Below are 6,000 nucleotides of genomic sequence, written 5' to 3'. Positions count from 1 at the left end.
CACTTGTCTCTGATTAAAGGTGTGCTATTCAGCTGCTCTGGGGTCTGGTCCAAGGAACAGACTCACCAAGGGATCTGTAAAACCCTGCTGACCCTCAAGATTTCCACATGTATTTTAGAAAAGATAAAAAAAGATAATTTGGAGAAAACAAGCTTAGGTTAGACTGAAACAGTCACAATTACATGAAGGACAGCATCATACACAGACCAATTCTGATACAGCTATTCAGAGAGGGACTGAAGCATTGGGGGAAACGATAAGAGGCAATAAAATATGTCCTTCTGTTGTGAAAGAGCAATAAAAAAGGGTTTCTACTAATACAAAGTGCAAATTCTCAGCTGACTAATTCATGACATTTCTTAGAGTTATTCCTTTATTAATAACAAAGAAGGTTTTTAAGACAGACTCATCTTCACTGGTATAACCTGAGGTCATTGTTTCAGGTATTTCATAGTCATACATCCTTGTCCACACAACCCAGCCAAGGTGCTGATTGTGGTTAATTTGAATAAATATACACTGAATTTAGATCTGAATTTAGGTGAAAATGTTTATCCAGGAGCTACTTTTACCATATTCAATTAAATGTAGCTTTATTTATTATAGCAATAACAGAAAGAAGCTAAAAAGGACAAAACTCTGGGGAACTTTGTGACTACCGCATTTCTTTTAACACCCACAGTGTTTCCTAATCGCTGCACCAAATCTTTGTGATTGGTGGAATCAAGTGCTGCACTGAGGTCTAACAGGACAAGCACAAAGTTGAGTCCACTGTTAAAGCCCATAGGAATATAACTTGTAACCTTTATTTCCCACGTGTGGGACTAATAAAGGTTATCTTATCTTATCTTATCTTATTAGTGCTGTTTCTGGGGTGTTGATTAATTTCAACTAACATATATTCATCCAGCTATTACAAGGTCTCTGAAAGGCCAAGTAAATCACAGTGTTGATCAATTATTAAATCATATTAACACAAACTTAGACTGTGTCACGGTCCTGGGTCATTTGACCCAGTGTATTACGTTTTCTTATATTTTGATATTCATTGTTTATGTATAAGTCTCATTTAGTAATCTAAGCTCATTTCTATTTTGCCTTCCTTGCCCTGTTCTAGTTTATTATCTATTAGATTCTCCTTGTGTCTTCACCTCTTGTGTTTATGTCTTCCGTGCCCTTCCTGTGTTTCAGTAATGTCGTTGTCTCCCATCTTCTCCTCTTGTTTACATGTTTTCCCTCGTGCTCCTTTCCGCCCGTCATGTGTGTTTTTCCGCAGCTATGTTCTGTTTTGGTTACCGTATGTCTGTCTCATCTCCAGTACCGTTGTTTCCTCTGTGTGTTTATAGTGCATGTTTTAGTCTGCCATGTGTTTCATGTCTGCGTGTTCCATGTTATCTGCCTCTCGTTATGTTTCCTGTTTTATTATGAAGAATCTGGTGTTTCCATGTTCAGTTTCTAGTTTCACTTCCACTGTGGCATCATTATGTTCAAGCTAATCAGCTGTTTCCACCGTGTTTCCACTTCCCCTGATCACCTAAATGTGTGTATTTAGTCCTTGTCTGTTTGTCCTGCTATTCTGCCATGCTCTCCAGGGTTTTCATGTATTCATGCTAAGTCGTCACATTTCAGGTTTTTCCTGTCAGGATTTCCATGTTCATGGTTTTTTATGTTTAGCCTTAACCTAAACTGGGTGAACTAAGTGTTCAGTTTTGCCTTTGCAACTTGTTTCATGCAGCTAAAACCAGCCTTTAATAAATGGCTCGCTTTCAGTTAATTTTAAGTTTGTTTCTACACTTTGTTTTGTCTGTATTTGCGTCCTCTATTCTCCACTCCACACAGTCTGCATCTACTGACTGTAACATAATTTTTAATACTCCACCTTTAATTTATTTAGGTGTAGTTCGGGGTATTATGAGTCTTTCTTTGTGAATTTTGAATGTTTAATTTGTTTTAACTTTTGTTTCTATGGTGTAGTCTCTATGGTGATGAGGTTTGGGGACAATGACAGGAGGAGAGAGAAATATTATATTAGATAATATTCTAAATGTCAAAGATAATAAATTGAATGGATTGCACAGCAGTGCACCATTTAGCACTGTTGCCACATGTTGGGAAGCTTCCAGGTTAAAACCTTAAGGCAGTCTGTGTTGTGTTGACATGTATAATAGGTTATTTGTTAATTCAAGATTTGTGAAAAATAGTGTGAAATGTTGTCTGTCTCCTTGTCTCGGCTCTGTAAAGGTATGGAAACTGCCCTGGAAGTAGCACCCCTCTCACACAGTGACAATAGGGATAAGCAGATGACTGTTATAATTATTAGTATTAGGAAAAGTTATTTAATAGTGTTAACATAATCTTTGTCATCTAACATGAATTCATGTAGAAATAAAAACTGTGTTAGTGCTGAAGAAACCTTTTGAGTGCACTGACCTAAATGTGTCAGAGGCCCAGACTTTCTTCCCATCCGAGTCGTAAACCGCTGGAATGTAACTTTATACTCTTTCTAGTCACATTCAAATTAGACACACTGTTTGTGATAGTGAGCCATTTTAACTAATGAATAGCAGTGACAGCGATATCACCTCACCCACACAGCCTCGGTCTTCCAGTGATTTTTCTATTTGTTAACGAGGAGGGTTGTTTAAGCCTCTAAAGATGTAGCCTTCAGCAAACTTTGATTCAAACATCCATCATAGACGGTCTCTACTTGATGTCTTGAACAAGAAGGCCTCAAATCAGTAAGAAAATTAAGAAATCTCCTAAAGCATGAACATGGACAACCTGATGGCCTTATTCACATTTAGGATTACCGCAGTGGCTGCTCCTCCAACATTAACGACTCATCTTCACATGAAAAGGCGATCGTCAGGAACACCCTAATGAATTGTTCCAGCAAGACATATAGCCTGGGCTGACCACTTCAGGGACACATCATCACCAAGTGAGGACTGCGACAACACTCTCCTGTGCAGAGCTTTACTCTCCAGCAAACGATATGGAGAACCAGACAGGGAACTTGGGCAGTCCGTTGTCTCTCTCGGATCCGGCCAGCAGTGCTCAGAAGGCTTTGCTCAGCAACACCACCACCTACCTGGCTAAGATTGCCATTGTTCTTCATGATGCTCCAGACAAGATGCTCACCTTTACTCAGGTAACAAAGATTCAGAATTACAAAGCTATTTGCACTCTGCACCCTTTTTTTCTTCGCTATCATGTTGATTGCTGCTGTACACGGCCTGTGTGTGCTGATGTAAGCAGGAAACAGAAGGGTGGTTGCTTGCAACCAGCAGTAGGAAATGCTATAAAAAAGAGAGTGCAATGGCAAGAAACTAGACCAGAAATTTGTTTGCTTCAAAATGAAAGTAGAACTGGAAATAGGCAAAGAGTAGCAATAAAGCTGCATGTAAATAAAACAGACGAGAGGTCGTGGATTGGCTTTTTTTCCCTCCCAATCAGTCAGACAGGAAGGGTCTTTTTTTTTCTAAATACCTCATTAGGAGAATCTAAAAACATAAGATAGTGGGGATTTGAAATTGCTATGCTCAACAGTAATGTCTTTCACATGTCAAGCACTAACCTGCATTGTGATGTATGTGCAGCTGATGGACAAGCTGACCCTGTTCTTCTCTGAGGATCAAAAATCTATTGAGAACAACGTCAGAGTTTGTTTATCAACAAACAAATGTTTTGTCAAGGTAAGATTTTACATATTTAATAAATGATGTTGTAAGAACTACTTCGAGAAGCAAGTTTCTGTTCAGTTGACTGAGATATTTTTTTCAGGTTCCAATTGTGCCATATTCACTCAATAGTAAGAGAAACTACTGGAAGTTGGACTTGACTCAGATCACAGCGAAGATGATGCGCCGGCACTTCAGAGGCATCCTGCAGCTCTTCCCCGATCTGGCCTGCAAGATGCAAAAGGAGAACCTGAGCAAACAATCGCAGCATTGCGCAACTCCCAGCTCCCATGAACTTGAAGCTCGCAGATCTGTTCGTATCCAGCGTGAGGTGAAGTTCAGAGGTCCTTTCTCCATTGATTCCCTCCTAAAAACTGATGAACACTCTGCTCAGAACCCCGGAGCTTCTCCTCTCTCTGGTGTTCCTCTCAGAGTGGAACAGCCGCCTTATTATACACCGTCCAAACAAGCTGGAACAAAGAGAAGCTTCAGCTGCGACTCTCAGGAGTCTCTCGCCCTAAAAGCTGCAGCTGTAACTTCCCCCATCTACTTAGCTGATGGCAGAGGTTATTTTGGATGTGGAGCTGTTCACCCCATCAAGACGATGCCTACTTACCCTGAGCCCACAGCCTTCCCCAGACCCAGTGCCTCTTATTACGCCACCCCACATGGCAGTTATGCAACATCTGTACCAGCATTCATGCATGATGCTCGAGGTTTTTGGTTGTAATCCTTCTCCCCACCCTCTGTTTCTCCCTCCCTACATCTCTCCTCTTCTGTGCTCAGTCATTTGTAGATGCCTCTGGATTTGCGGTTACCAGCAAACCACTCACCTGGAATATTTAAGAAACAGTTTCTCCCCTTGATTTTCACTAGGTTGTTCTGCCCTCTCTAGCGGTCACGTTTGAAGCTAGGACAGGGACAGAAAAAAGGCAACTTCTCGTCTCCAGGAAGCTCCTGGTGTGTTGTCTGCTCAGTAGGATTTACCCAGTACCCACTTCGACTTAATTCGACTTTGATTCAGAAACCTTGGATTTCTTCCCTGCCAGCCCCGTCATCTGTGAGCCTTGTAGCTCTGAAGGTAACCCCTTTTCCAAATTTCCATGTTGTAAAAAATCCTTTGAACTGCTCCAGTCTGTGTTTAGATCTTTCTGCCCTTATGAAATCATCACATTCTCAAGATTGTGCCCTGAACTCTGCCTCTCTTGATGTATGTGTACCTGATGCAGAGGATTGTGGGTACAATTCTCAGGAAAAGGCAGGATAAGCTAGCTGGACATTGTGGTAGCGGGCATATTTTACTGTATCGTAAATACTATGTTGTGTTACTATATTTTTTTGTTCTTCACTGTACAAGTTACAAAGTATAATTATTAGGGGAATTGTAAACCATTGTTTTGAACATGGCATGTGTAGTGTACGGGAATGCCCAGCTCCCTAGAATGTCCAAGGGAGAATAGTGATTGAGAATAGTGGGCGTATTAAAGGGAAGGTGCTTGGGTAACAAAAGGCCATCCACCAGGTGTAGCAGGCTTTTGTCTTGCTCAGCATACGGGTTCATTCCACACAGTCCTCTAAGCTATGTGCAGTAAATGTCTCTTCTAAGGCTACATGAGTCACTATAGGTGATTAACTGATAACTTGGGGGCTGTATGATTTTCTTGAAGGTATGTCATAAACTTTAAGGAAAAAAACAAGACAAACTAGTGTCAGTTAACGTACCATTGTGTTTGTATTTATACAGATCAATGTTAAAGCACTCGGGAGTCTTGACCTGTAGCTGCCTGAACTATGGGGAGTTTGTTAATTATTGAACATGTCTGATGCATTAATGCAATTCAAATTCAATTTTTTTTTTTCATGTTTGTTGTGTTAATGCTGTGCATGATTCTAACTGTTGTTTCTTTTTAAATTCCAGTCAAGTGTCGAATATTTTCCACTGGAATTTTTTTTAACTGTTTCTTTTTCCTTTTTTTCTGTGTTATTTTAGTGATTGTGCCAGTGATATTTTAACCCTGGCCATGCTGTCCCTTGTAGGCTACCTGGGAGCTTCTCTGGGAGTAGTACTGAAGTAAATGAAGTAGCTGAATTGTGTGCAGTAGAGTGGGATCACAGAATTAGAGTGTAGTAACTGAATAGTGCTCCACACTGTGCTGCAACCTCTGTCTCCTTGTTTCTTAACTGAACTTTTTAGTCGAACCAACATTTGTTTTTTGTTGGGTTTTTTTGTTTGTTTTTAAAAAAAAAAATTCATTGATATTTTTTTGCATAGTTAATAAAGCTGCTTGTAACAGCAACTGTAGATTTCCAAATGCAGTGT

The sequence above is a fragment of the Pundamilia nyererei genome, unplaced genomic scaffold (genome assembly GCF_000239375.1).
Source record: "Pundamilia nyererei isolate P.nyererei 1_Seehausen unplaced genomic scaffold, PunNye1.0 scaffold00028, whole genome shotgun sequence".
NCBI classification, from domain to species: domain Eukaryota; kingdom Metazoa; phylum Chordata; class Actinopteri; order Cichliformes; family Cichlidae; genus Pundamilia; species Pundamilia nyererei.
This window is presented reverse-complemented; position numbering follows the sequence as displayed.